Here is a 15,585-nt window from a genome sequence, read left to right on the forward strand (position 1 = left end):
CTGGGGAAGTGCTCGAAGGAGTAGGCTTTGAGCAGGAGGGTTGTGGGGGAGCCCACCATTTACAGAGCACCAGTGTACATGTGATGGTGGAGGCAGAGGAGCCACCCCTTCATTCCTGCCTATCCCCTCTCCCTATCTGGAAGAAGAGAGTGTTGGACAATCTTTCCATGGTTGATGGTCTCAGGCCCTATAGAGGGGCTGCCAGGTCACTCCCGCCCTTCTTTCCCCCTAATAGTCACTCTATTTGGAGAAGATGAATAGCCCAAGGGTTCTATTCAAAGACCTTCGTTTAAGCAGGCAAGGGGAAGAGAATTTGCAGAAGGGAGTTGCCAGTGACGGGCACAATGTGAGGTTTTGTGATACTTGATGCCTTTCTGAAAACCCCCACTTCTGAAATCCTGTGATTAGATAAGACATAGCTTTCATTGAAGGAGTTAGTTTTCAACCTTCCTTGCTGCACAGAAAAGCTTGAAAACATGCCCTGAGTGTACCCTAAATATTCAGAAGCACAGGAAATTAAAAAAAAACATTGTTTTTATCAAGCCATTTATTTTGAGGCTGTGACTCCTGATGTTTTGGTTTCTTTTTTTCTTTTAAACATTACAGTTTGCAATAGTACATGTCTTTCTGTGTATTTATACTATGCTCAATCATCACCTTGGCATCTGAACACTTTAAATCAGAACCATCATCTAGAGGGGTTTGATGTTTGTCTTCACAGCTATGCAGATTTACAAAAGATAAAAAGCTTTTTGGCCCATTTTTTCCCTGAGATATGTAGACAGTACTCTGTTCAAATTTTAAAGTGTATCTGAGAACAAAATATGCCATGTCACTTTTTAGAATTGCCACCAGCCATGGAGCTAATCAAAGTTTTAATAAAAATGGTTTTCAGCAGGAAAATGACCATTGATAAGTTGAGGGTTTTTTGTAATACTGTATCAATTTCAACAAATGTCAGTGTTTTTCTAAAATACTTTCCATTTCAAAATTTGTTATATTAAAATTTCAAGGCTGAAAAAGTCATGTCATTTTGTTTCATAGGGGATGTCCACACTGCAAGCTTATTTCAGAAAAAGTTATTCCAGAAGTAATACGGCTGGCTAGGATAAGTAACTGGCAATTGTTGTGCTTGATACTGATTGTACTTAGATCATTTAGATGTAATGTTAGTAAATAGAGCTGCAGAGTAGTAATTCGTTACAGTAGTTTTGAAAGATTAATAATATACCTTCAAAACACAAAATGTTGTGTTCCAGTGATGTTTGCAGAACTTTGTATTTAGAACTCTAAACTGATTTATCTGCATTTCTACTAGATATTTACTCAATGGAGATGTTTTTCCTCTTGGTGCTTTTGCATTGGCAGACATTAGATACTACTGTTTACACTTATTTACCATTGTGCCATTAAAGTCTTTTGATAACTCTATGGTAACTGGGTCAAGGGTATAGAAAGGCATTTATCATGTTCACCACAGTCTTATAGGAGGAGCTCGTAGCACTGATTAAAAGTGCCCAATACTTCACAATGTAAGAAACTGTTTTCAGTTGGTTATAACTTTACCAAGCCTTAACTATTTGGAATGAAATTTTCCATTTCATTTCCATCTTCAGGATATTTTTTTCTATTACATTTTAGCTAATTGGTTCAGCCATTTTCAAGACAGAGGCTAGTGAAAAATATCGTCTTGCCTCCGTCTAAAATCCTGGTGACTCTTTATAGTACCATGTCCAGGTATCAGAAATATTCCTTTTGTCATCCCCTGTGAAAATTTGCCCCAGTTTGGCACTCAAAAGTTACAATATGCCAATTCAAGTTGCCTGTGTAATCTTAATTCAACACCATGCTGCTTATGTATTATGCTACAATCTTCCATTACATAATCATTTATTATTTGCTTCCCCACCCCAACCTCCATAGGACTCCTGCTTCATTCAAGGACAGGATGGATAGTGCTCACTTGCTGAAAAGCTTTTCTCTATTTTGTTTGTGTCTCATTGTTCAGTGTGTGGTTCCAGGCCATATTTACCATATACTATTCAAACCCTGCTTGAAGACAGAATTTGTACTTTCCTCATGAGCATTTCTATGGTGCTAATAACTATATAGTATCTGAGTTCTTTCCCAATATTAATCAAGTTTTTTTCCACAGTACGGCTACGTCTACACTGGTATGATTTTCTGGAAATGCTTTTAACAGAAAAGTTTTCTGTTAAAAGCATTTTCGGAAAAGAGCATCTAGATTGGCACGGATGCTTTTCCACAAAAAGTGCTTGACAATCTAGACGTGCTTTTGCACAAAAAAGCCCTGATCACCATTTTAACCATCGGGGCTTTTTTGCGCATAACAGTACTGTGCTGTCTACACTAGCCCTCTTGCGCAAATGATTTGCGCAAGAGGGCTTTTGCCCGAATGGAAGCAGCACAGTATTTCCGCAAGAACACTGACAATCTTACATGAGATCGTCAGTATTCTTGCGGAAATTCAAGCGGCCAGTGTAGACAGCTGGCAAGTTTTTCCACAAAAGCAGATGATTTTGCGGAAAAACTTGCCAGTCTAGACACTGCCAACTTGTGTAAAATAAGGGGTGGTATTATCTCCATTTGGCTTATAGGGAACTGAAGCTCAGAAAGTTTAAAGTAAAAAATATCCACTAATCTAGGGTGGTAAACCTGAGGTTCCTAGACCTAATGTTTTGAAATACTTCACATTTTGTACCTCTTTGAACATAGACAAGTTTATCTTCAGTTTTCAGATGTGAAGGTTCAACATTTATTCTAATCATACCAGTTGAGAACTCAGAACATAATGAACATAAAATTAGTAGTTGTCCACAGTTTAAGTGACTTGCCTAATATCACGGAGGAACTCTGTAGCAGAGACAGGAATAGACTCCAGTTCTACAGGGCTACATTCAACTCACATAACCATTAACCATCCTTTCCATTCCTGCCATCTCCAACTTTACTGACTTCCACTATCTGCAACAAAGGAAGCAGGGGTCCTTCATGCAAGAGTCTGCTATACTGCACAATGCTGCTGCACCACCAGAGCATATCCACTCTGTATGCTGACTAAGGCATGCGTGGGAAAAACTATATGAAATCATATAATTAAAGACTATAATAATGCATATGCACAAGGGATCAAATTAAAGTTGTTCCAGCTACTTAATTCTGGCATATCCTAACTTTTGAGTACTTGACTTTGCAATCTTAATAATGTGCTCTTAATGTAGTTTTGTGTGTGTGCCTGCATGTGCATAATTAGAGTTATAAGACTGAATTATATGGAGCCTTAAAATTTCATAGCCCCCCTACTACAACTTTAAAATAAAACAAATTTGAAAAAGAGAGGCAAATGGCCTAACTACATTTTCAATCCAGTACTGAGTGCAAACAATCTACAATGTCAGATATTACCTGACATGACTCATCTTTAAAATGTACAAAGTAAAATGACATGTCAACAAAAATAGAACTTCATCTTGAAAATCAAGTAAAATTAATCATTTACAATAAATAGTTTATCTAATAAACTGTGCTGCTTTCTTTGCTCCTAGAATATCTGAGATCAGACTCCGATCTCCTTGATTTTATTTGTTGTGTGAAATTATTAAAATTTTGTATTTCTCCTCCCCCACTGCTGTATTCATCATAAACAGAAGTCTAGGCCCTGGTCTATACTAGAGAGTTATTTCAAAATATCTCCCCTTATTTTGAAATAACAAGCGGAGCATCCACACTACCGAGCCTGACATTTCAAAATAACTCCTGCTTCTCATGAGGTATAATGCTTATGCCTCACTCCAGACTCCATGGCGGGACACCTTCCAACAACAAGCCATCCTTCAGAAGTCATGGAAACACACACTAGTGCCACACATGACATAGGGTCATTCCCAGACTTGGGCAGCATCTGCTCTCAGTGAAGCGTGGCAATTCAGAGGAGACCTATCCCCTGCATAGGAACCTGCTGGGGGAGAGAGGAAGAGAAGAGGACCCCAGGTAGGGTGTCCGGTTTTGAACCAGACAGTCCAGTATTTGAGCTTTCTGTTCGGGAAACAAGTTGAAAAAATATAAATGAGAAAATATAAGTGTCCGGTATTTTCTAAATAAGATGTAATATAGATTGTGATGTAATGTCAAGTGTGTCCAGTATTTTTGTTGAAACCATCTGGCAACCCTAACCCCAGTACCACTCTCTCTGGCAAGTGACCTCTGCCGCTCACACACACACCCTCTAGCGGGCAGGGACTGAAGTTCTCTCTCTGTGGGACACAGCCAGTGCTGGACCCAGCAAGTGTGGGATGCAGAAGGAAGGTGAGCTGTCTTGTTACCCTCCCACCACAGCAGGATCCTGGCCTGGATGGCACCTTCTCATGCCTGCTTGTATTCAGGACATGAGGGTAGCAAGGTTCCTTTGGGACATCCATGCCCCTGCAGGAAAGTGCCCACTGTCTAGGCAACAGATGGCTTTGCTCGAAGCACATTGTCATCATCTGAACCAAGACCTTCAGTATCAGCTCAGAGATTAGGGCTAGTCTTCATGTACAGTATTTCCAGGGATGACTGCCCTTATCACTGTTCTTCACAGCTGGGCCTGCTGCAAGTGTGGTGCCTGCATCACCTCTGATGCCATCTTCCTGACTCTGTGAGATCCGCCACAAAAAGCGCACCAGGGAAGACCTGCTGTGGGATCAGATGGCCTGCCTCTAGTCTCTCATCTGGAGGTTCAGTGACGAGTGCTGGCAGTGGGCCACCAACCCTGTGGAGCTTCGGGCTGACTGGGAGCAGTGGAAGACCATGTGAGAGCAGCTGTAGCGCCAGCATGAGACCATGTGCTCCTCCATAACATCTGTCATGGAGTGTATGGCCGAGTGTATGGCGTGGGCCACCGGTCCGCCTCCCAGCTTCCTACCCAACTCCCCACACTCCCAACTCCCTGCCCAATTCCCCACCCCATCCCCCCCAACTCCCTACCTCCCTGGCTTCTCCTCCTAGCCTGCCCAAGGGCTGCCAGGGCCCCCTAACATGTGGCGGTGGGACCCCCTAGGCAGCCAAAGCCTCACAAGGTCCCCAAGGCAGGCATCACTCCCTGCCCCATCCCTTAGCCTCCTCCCCCTGCCTTCCTGCTTCTCCATTCCAGGTTCTTTCCCTAGTCCTTCGCCTGTTGTATATCCCCCAAATAAAAAAATCATAATTCTTTGTTCAAACAAAAAGAGGGTTTTTTTTTTTGTTTTTTGGTCTGCAGGGCATGGGGGAAGAGAGGGCAGGGGAAGGGAAGGGTGTAGGAGGAGAGGCACACCGAGGTAATGCAGGGGCCCCTTGTGGAGAGGCTTGGGGGAAGAGTCTCACAAGTGGCCTTGGCTGAAACTTCCCCTCAAGTCCTCCTGGGTGAGCACAGCCCCCTGATGTGCTCTTCTGATAGTGCTGGCATCTGACTGCTTGTATGCCCTTGCCAGCCGATCAGCCTCTGCCCCCCACTCTGGCAGGAAACTCTCTCCCCTTGCACTCACATATGTTGGATATTGCAGTCACTGAGATCCAGGCAGGTGAGGAGACTTTGAACCGCCCATTTAGGCAGCCAAAGGCACACTTGACCACCATTCGGCACCTGCTATGCCAGGCAATGAAGTTCTCCTTGGTGGGGTCCAGACTGCCCGAGTTGGGCTTCATCAGCCAGGGGAGCAAGGGATAGGCTGCATTGCCCAGGATGCATATGGGCATGTCCACATCCCGAACCCTCATGGTTCATTCAGGGAAAAAAGTGCTGGAGTGCATCTTCTGAAACAGCCTTCAGTTCTGGACTATGCTGGCATCATGGACCTTCCCCAACCACCTGATGTAAATGTCTCTGCAAGTACTTCCAGCATGTCATCTTAATGTGAATTTAAAAGATTACGAGTTTGGCTTAAGCAAGTTTATTTAAACATTCAGGCTGTGTCTACATTGGCATCCCTTTCCGGAAAAGGGATGCTAATGAGACACTTTGGAATTGCAAATCCACGGGGGATTTAAATATCCCCCGCGGCATTTGCATTTACATGGCTGCCGCTTTTTTCCAGTTCGGGGTTTTTGCCGGAGAAAAGCGCCAGTGTAGACGCGATTCTCCGTAAAATAAGCCCTTTTCCGGAGGATCCCTTATTCCTACTTTCACGGATTTGCAATTCCGAAGTGTCTCATTAGCATCCCTTTTCCGGAAAGGGATGCCAATGTAGACACAGCCCCAATGTTTGTGGGAATTTAATTTATTTTCATTTTTTAGATGCCATTTTTTGCTGAGGAAATATCTGAAAGTGCTCCCTTTTTGAAATGTCACCCTCTTTTCCCTCACATTTGAATATTTTGGGCAATAGCCAGCCCTCTGTAAGAAGGTGGCCTGTGGCATGTGATGAAGAGTAGACCATTCCAGTGCCTCAAGAGAGGAAGCCATATCCCGCTTCTATGTTCAAGAGGCTCTAAGAAACAAATAAATAAGGGATGGAAGGGATATTATTCATCTAGTCATCTCATTACTTGTGAGTTTACACAAATGGCTCTCATATACAGGAGGATCAGATGGCAAGACTGATTAGAAATGTCAGTATGACTACACAGCTGAGATTACACTGTGATTTGCACTTAAAGCAGAGTTTAAATCATTCTGTTTCACATATTAAAGATGGAATTTAATCTTTGGTATTGGCACAATAACTATTCATATGGACATTTAATTTCTTTCTAATTTTTTTAGTGGAAATTAACAGTTTTTGCCAAGGAAGTATCTAAAAGTGCTCCCTTCCCCCCCTCACATTTCTTTGGGTTTCTATAGCTAAACAACAGTCACCACAAATTCCAAGCTTCATGCACTTGTTCCGATAACCATTCATGTTCAATGCTAACATCTGAAAGTGGCCTATGTGCAAGAAGCTACCTCTGTTATTCAAAATATGGTTCTGAGCTATGCAAAGAGTATCCATCAAAACCTCTCAGGTTTGTTAACTACTTCCACTGAAAAATCCAGTCAGCCTGACTCTGACTCACTGCACATACTCGTAATGGGCCAGAAAGTCACACTAGAAATATCTAGGAATTATGGATTTTGACTGAGGGAAATAAGGATTTTGGGGACCCATGAGGAATTAAACAGAAATGTGTGGGGCAGATAAAGAGAGTTGGGCTATATTAACCTAGGTCAATTGGCAAGAGTCCCTAAGAGGTCACACACCAGCTCAGTATAGGCTAAGCACGTTATAGACTGAATATGCTCATTGTTTTTCATATTTGAGGGTTAGGTGGGATATGTTGCTAGAGGTGTGTATACCATCTCTTTAACAAATGAGAGCTCCCATGCACTGATGAATTCTCAGTTGGCAGCTGTGGCAGCTATTTGAACCTTTACACCCTCGGTGCTAATATCGTAAACAATTTTGTCCCTTAGATGAAATTTAAAAAAAATCTAGAAACAAATTTGTGATGCTCCTTGTATTTGTTCCCCAATTGGTCTGTCCTTCATTCAATTTAGCTTCTTTCCTTGGGGTTTCTGTCTGCAAGAGTAAACAACACTAATCATCTTGGCAAGTTGTAGAAAACCAGGCAACACCAACAAGCTGAGTAATTCTTGAATTTCAGCCTCACTACAGCATACCTCAATGATGTGCAAATCAATTCCCCAAATGTGGAAAAGAGGGGAAGGGAACCTTTTTCAGCAGTAAGTTGTGTTACCAAAAAATCCTGGAAAAGATTGTCTATGTTACAAAATTGTTTACTCAACTCTACTAATATTATTTTTAGCTTAAAAAAGAGATTAAAGTTCATTCACATGAGTGCATACATCAAGCTGTCAAAGATACTGGTAACATTTTTCTTTTTCAATGTGAATATATTATGTGCAGCTATATAGCATGGTGCTCACAATGGTATGATCTTGTCAAAAGAAAACCAAGACACTTCAATACTGGTCATATTAACATTCATCCTGCATTTTAGCATTTAATTAAAATGCTTTTGAGGGGGATGATACACATATTATATGCTCAACAAGATTGATTAAATACCTCTAGCATTTTATTTCGTTTCCTGGATAACACATACATAGTTTCCATTGCTCACTTGGGATTCTTTCATTGTCTTCATCACTTAAGCATTCCAGACAAAGCCTTTAGCAATAGACAAAGTGTCCAAATAAGGAATAATAATCATAAATCATACATTAACAAGTGGAATGTATATTCCATAAAATAGGATTTTAATTACAAACATGCTACTATAACCCTATGGGTATATAAAGAGACAATTTTGCAAACATGAGAGGAGATGGTTCAGAAACTCAAATCCATGTCTATTTTAAAGTTACAAGCTAAAAATATAGGGGAATTTTAATACCTGTGTTGTTTGGTTCAAATAAATATTTGTATCTATTCTCTGCTTTTTCTAACTGCTGAGCTTTTCTAACTCATGTAAAATCTTCTTAGTTACTAGTGATTCATATTTTCTTTGTGATATATTTGATGCTGTACTACTATATGTATTGGAAGATACAAATATGCCCAAAGAAAATATTATCTTTATGCTAGGTTAAGAAATACATTTTCAGTGTGGTGTCTGGACATTTTAACATTACTCCTTTGTAAGATACAAACACTACTAGAGGGTGGGGAGTAGAAGGAGAGGGAGCTTGTCAGACTTTCAGTATGTCCAGATGATAGCCACCCAGGTCCTTAAAGGGTTTGGATTCAGGTTCCTTGCTGAAATAAGTGTCTTTTTATAAGTTTCATTGAAATAAATGACATAAAAGTCAAGGAAACATCACCAAAGATAAGCTATTAATAAAATTAGGCTAGCCTAGAAATAAAGCAATACAACTATTAAATCAATAGCAAGAACAAATCAACATAGCAAACAAGATTGTACTACAATCCAAAGCTGACACTATCACATTTGTTATATCAAAATAATACCAACAATAATAAATCCTTATAAATTCTTGTAAGGAGTCAAAGGAGGAAGTTTACCAGATGCTTACAAGTCCTAAGGAATTTTCTCAAAATTAAATCTTGGAGCTGGTTAAATGTCTTAATACCAAAACAAAGTTATTATCTATATCTGAATCAATTAAATGTCTGAGAGCCAACTGTAAAGCTCCTTTATTAGTTTTAAACCCCTTTCATAGCTAATCCTTTCTTCCCTTTCCCCACCCATAGAGATATAATAGTCACTTTAACAGAATGTTCTTAATAAACAGAAGTTCCACATCTTCTATTTACCAGAAATGTGAGATGATAATCTCTTAGGAGTTCTAAATATAGAACACAGAACACACTAATGATTAAGAAGCTATTTAGGGATGTTTACACTGTGGGCAATTTCTTTGTGGTGCTTCATCCATATGAATTTTCAGGAGTGCATGAAGCCAGTTACACTTTCATACCCTAAGAGTAAGAATATACAAATATTCAGACATCTCCCAGTTAATAAAATTAGATTAAGTGAAAATTAGTTACTTAGGGCAACAAGGGGATTACAAATTCTTTAGCTTTTGCAGTCTTCTGAACTCTTATTGATTATGAGCTAGTACTGCAGTCAGAGAACCAGTGAGTTATGTTCTACTGGCACAGCTCAGCTCACTAATGGACCCAGTGGTGACAGAACAATCTGTATGGTAGGGGTGCTTAGAGCTATTGAACACTGTACATAATGGAACACTGTATATAATGGAAACCACTTCAAATCAGCTGGTGTAGAAATACCCCTAGTTCCAGCACCTAGGAGTGCACCTTCATCTTTAAAGAACAAGGAAAGGTTTGCAAGATATTCAGCTATATACAAAATCAGTATTATATATGCCATGCATTTTTTTAGTTCTGAATTATGCAGAACATATTATATGTTTGTTACCATAGCTGTCTCGAATATTTTAAATAGGCGGGGTACAAATATTTTTAAATACATAAATACACTACACCTAATTTCTTGACCAAATCACCACATGCAAAAGGAAACAATCACATTTTGTCTTGGCTTTTAATACACTTTGACAGGTACAGCTATGGATGCTGTAGTTCATAATTTTACATTAGTGAACGAAGTTGAAATCCTGTAATATCCTGTCCTAGTGCAATCTGTTGTGGTAATCTTATTTCCTGCTTTCAGTTATATGCCTGCTGCTGGAAAGTTCACCCATCATGTGCTGCTGTTGTTGCTTTTGAATACAGTTATGCATTGTTGACTGTTCTCTCTGTTTGATTTGTTTTTTGATGATAAATGGATGTCTGGAGGCAGTCACCAAACTTTAATTTGACTGAACAGATTATATCTGAACATCACAATTTTGCTAGAGCATACTTCAGGAGTAAGCAATAATTTCACACCTGTCCATAAGTGCAAGCTGTTTATTGCTTTTCTGCAATATGTACTGCAATATTTTAACTTGTATGTATTGCGTTGTTCACATCCATTATCATCAGTACTACTAAAAATGATGAGATAAATGGAAAAATACTGTGTTTCCTCACTGATTATTTGATATTGGGGAAAAACACATGCCTACCTGCTATTCTGGGCGCAGACTCAGGGATTCTCTAGTAGGAACCTCTTAGGCTACATCCATACTGCAAGCCTCTTGTAGAAGAGCAAATGCAAATGGAGCGCTCGTTGGCATATGCAGCGTTCTCATTTGCATTTCCTCTCCCTTTCCCTTTTGCATAAGAGGTTTTTGTGCAAAAAAGTGCTGTGTAGATGGTGCCTTTTTGCACAAAAAGAACCCTTTTGTGCGAGAGCCGTTCTTCCTCAAAAAATGAGAGAATGCTCCTGGAGCATTCTTCCTTCCTTTTCACATGTAAGTGTTTCAAACCATCATGTAAGTGTTGCTTATGAAAAGAGATGGTTTGATATGGGCCAGATGGTACAGCAGGCTCTGAACTCAGAGGAGTGTAGTATTGCCCTGTCCCTACTTCCCATTCCCCATGGGCTGTCAGGGAGATGCCTCCTTTAGTCATCACATAGCAGAGTTGAGGGGAGCAAGTCACTTTTTGTTCCAGTGGCCCTACAAATGTGTGTAGTACCAGGCACCACACCTGAGTGCACCTGGGAGCCTTGCCAGCTCCAAAATGATCCCTTGTCACTTGTGTAAATTACACAGTCGTGCTCGATATTATTAAACATAAAGGCGTCCATAAAGGCTACCCTATGTTGCGGTTACCAGCATTTTGTTTTTTATAAATACCATTAGAAAGACAAGTATCAGAGGGGTAGCTGTGTTAGTCTAAATCTGCAAAAGCGGCGAGGAGTAAGACGTTAGAAAGACAGATAACTATTGTTGGTGATCAGATAGTAAAAACTAGAGAATACTCCTGTCAGAGTGTTCATTTGCTGATTTGCTATCATATTTAATTATGTAATGAGTTTCAAAGTCATTTACTTTGGGGCTACAGGTAATATATATTTTCTTTAGAAAATAGCTGTTGTGTGGAAGTATGAGCTGTTTTTGTCCATGCTGTATCTGTTTGGGGAGAAATAGAAAATGTTGTGTTCCAAGGCTATCAAGCCATCTCTTTTCATAAGCAATAAATCTATTTAAAACAATATAAAGAGTGCAGTGGGGGCAATATGGCCCCATATGAAGAGATTTCAGAGACAGAAGCAATATTGATTGTAATCTGGTTTGAAACACTTACATGATGGTCTTGAGCAAGTCTCTTTTATGGTCTCCTGTGTATTAACCAGCCAAGCTAGAGAGCAGGGTGAAAGCAGTAAGTGTATCACTGAAAATCAGGTGCTGTATCTGAGCAAAGACCTCCTGGGTATACACATTTCCAGAAAGATAGGATGAACTATTTTGTAGTCACTGAATGGAAGTCCTGTAATATCGCACATGAAATGATGTACCTATCCTGTCTAAACGCAAGGATTGTCTCTCCTATTTACTGACTTGCCAAGACAGGTTCTCTGCAAATTCCCAAGGTTATCTTTCATACATCTGGAACAATCATAAGTTTCAAACCACTCAGATTTTTTAAAAGGAGCTCCTCCCTATCAATGCCTGTCATGTTTATGACACAGGTCTCAACCACTGCATTTATTGCATGAAAAGTGCATGCCATCATCAGTAATTGGCATTTGTTCAGTCACAGTTTGCATTTTTCAGAACATTCTGAAAGTTTATTCCTCCTTCCAGAAATAATTGCTAGCATAATACCATACAGGTTTCACCTGACAACAGAGCAAGGCAAATATAGAGGATCATCGTAGGTGTTTGTGTCAATGTATAATCTGTCTCATGATAGACATATGGGATAACGTATACAATGCTCAAGCAAAAGTACATTAGCATTCCGATAAAAAGAGGAGCAACATTAATTTACACCAAAAATCTATGCTGGTATCAGGTGGATAAGAGTGGCCATCCACCTGGCCATTACCAACTAGTCAGTCCTCCCCTTATCATCGTCTCGGGAATGCTGTCCTATGGTCATATTGTCTTTCATACTGTCTTTCACACCTCCTTTCATTGAGTAGCCCCGAGAATTGAGAGCCCCTGTGATCGCAGGTTCTTAGGTGGACCTACCTAAAGAATAGGCCTCGCCGGGCTGGCAAGGTAAAAAGGCTTGTTATTATGTGATGAGGTTTGCTAAAAGCTTATACTTTGTCTGCTGAATCCAGCTTGTAATGGTGAAGCAAACTACAGCATCAAGAATATGCCTGATTTAGGTTGAATGATATTCCTGCCTGAGTTATTAACCTGCCCTAATATATATACCTCAGAAGTGAATTTCCTTCAATGAACTGTAATGTTGCAGATGTTGGAGTCAGCAGCTGTTTGTTTTAAACTCACTTGTAATCTATTAGCCATGTTACAGATGCTGCTCTATGCATGTACATTTAGGGCATGGCAATTTATGGTGTTGAAAAATTAATGTTTTTAAAAGCTTTTGATAATGCAGAGCTCAGCATTATGTGTTCCTTTTCTCTTTTCTACACGTACTGTCGAGCTGTGTGTTAACCAGATGTAACCTTTAACCGAGTTCTTAGTACTGTATTAAAAATAACTTGTTATGCAGTGAGCATGTTTCTCTGCTTGTAATTTGCTGTTTGCACATTCTATAGCATGTAGTAGCCTTTTTGTGGCGCAAAGGTAACCTGTAGGTTTAAATAAAAACAGCCTGAAGAAATAGTTGAAGATTTAATCCTACAGATAAATGATAACCACTTGACATTTAAGCAAGCTTAGGTTCAGATTTCTAAACAAAATACCAGTGTTCATGATTCATCAATAGAATATTTGTATCCAGATAACCTCCGACTCCAATCCAACATATAGACAATGCATTTAATGTCGCTTTGACAGAAAATGCATCATATCTGATTACCATCAGGTTTCCAACATATTTATGAGAAACTGAATATTCCCCTTGCGCCGTGATTGCTAATGCCTGGACTAGTTTAAAGCTTTCTGCAAGTAAATAAAGCAGACCACCGTGTATATTTTATTATGAGGTATTAATAACCTAATGGATCAAATTCTCAAGTTCTTACTCAGACAAAACTCCCATTGACGTAAATAAATACTAAGATAGAACTTCAGGACTTGATCCTATCATACACAACATCTCCATCCAAGGATTTATAATAAATTTATCATTGGGGCCAATAGTTCTCAATTAGGGTTCCAGGGCTCCCCAGTGGGATGCAAGCAGATTTGAAGGGGTCTGCAAAGCAAGGTTGGAATTAGACTTGCTGGGTCTCAGGGCAGAAAGCTGAAGTGTATGGCTCCAAGCCCTGCTACCTGGGGTTGAAGCCAAAGCAACTTAGCTTTGCAGGACCCTCTCTGGTGTGGTGCCCCAGGCAACCTCCTGGTTTATTACTCCCTAAAGCTGAACCTTGCTTTTATATGGACAAAAAAAAGTTACTGTGGAACAGGTAGGCTGTGGAGATTTTATAGCAAGTTGGGGGTAAGGGGAGGCCTCAGAAATAAAAAGGTTGAGATCACTGCTCTAGAGTAAATTCAGTCCCACACCCTCCACTTCCCTGACAGATGCTTATCTAGTCTGTTCTTAAAAATCCCAATGACAGGGATTCAATAAACTCCCTAGATAACCTGTTCCGGTGCTTAACTGTCCCCGTAGTTAGAATGTTTTTTCCTAAAAATCTTCCATTGCTGCAGACTAAACCCAGGGCAATTAGGCCAAGTGCTTCTCATCCTACTTTCAGGGGACATGGAAAACCATTGATCATCTTCTTTATAAGTTCTTACCCTATTTGGAGACTGTCATCAATATTCCCTTTTGCATACTAAATATCACACCTTTCACCCATTCCTCAAAGATCTAATCTTCTTCTCATGTCTGTTTCTCTCCTCTGGATTGTCTCCAATTTGTCCACAACTTTCTTAAAGTATAGTGCCCAAATCTGGACACAGTACTCCAGCTGAGGCCTGACCTTTGCTAATTAGAGCAGAACAATTACCTCCCATGTCTTAAACATGACACTCCTGTTCATACATCCCAAAATTACATTTGCCCAATTTGCAACAACACCACATGTTTTACTTGTATTCGATTCATGCCCCCCTGCCCCAAATTCCTTTTGGCCATACTGGTGCCTACACAGTTATTTCCCATTTTATATTTGTAGATTTGGTTTTCATTTCTATGAGTAGTATGTTGCTCTTGTCTTAAATCAATAAAGATAAAATTCAATGAAGAGCAACTCTCCAATTTATCAAGATAATTTTGAATTCTAATCCTGTCCTCCAGTGCTTGTATAACTTCTTCCTAAGTCTGGTGTCAGCTGCAAGTCTTATAAGCCTACTTTTCATTTTTCATCCCAGTTGTTAATTTGTTAATTAAAATATTGACTGTTACCAGTCTCAGGACAGACCTCCCTCTCCTCCCCCCTCCCACCACACCTCCCATTGTCAGAGAACCACGGGTAACTGCTTATGTTTTTTAAACCAACTGTGACTCCACCTTATAGTTATTTCACACAGATCAGAGATTCTTGATCATGTTTTCCTGCTTCCTCCTTCAGAGATTCATGTCACATATGTACCCTCTTCTTTCTAAGAAACAGTATTTCCATGAATGCTTGGGGTGCCTATTACTCTGGGGCTTGTGAGTATCCCTTCCCCAGGGCATGCTCCAGGTAGGCTGCACCATCAGGACACACAGTCAGCCGAGTTGCATGCATTCCTTTCCTCATTCCTTTATTCCCATTCACAGGCTGCAGGTTATTCTGGCTCTGGTGCAATCCCCAGCATGCATGTGCAAGAGCCTGTGTGGGCAAGGAAGATCTATTTCCCATGGAGATCCATGTGCATCTTCCTCTGGAAGGAGCAGAAATGGGTCCCTCCTCACTTCCTGTGCTGGGAAAGGTCACACCTCCTCTCTTTTCATCCATCCCTTCCTCCTCCTTCTACTTCCAGCCTGGCAGCAGCTAGAACTAGAGGAGGTCCTCGCGCATACCTTCACACTTCTGATAACCTCATCGTGTACCCCAGGTGGGTGTGCCCTGCTGTTTGAAAACCAATGTCTAGTCTATTTCTTCTCTGGTTCGTTCATGTGAATGTCATGGGACTGCATCATAAGCCTTATTAAAGTCAAA

Source organism: Pelodiscus sinensis, chromosome 2 (assembly GCF_049634645.1).
Source record: "Pelodiscus sinensis isolate JC-2024 chromosome 2, ASM4963464v1, whole genome shotgun sequence".
In the NCBI taxonomy this organism is placed as follows: domain Eukaryota; kingdom Metazoa; phylum Chordata; order Testudines; family Trionychidae; genus Pelodiscus; species Pelodiscus sinensis.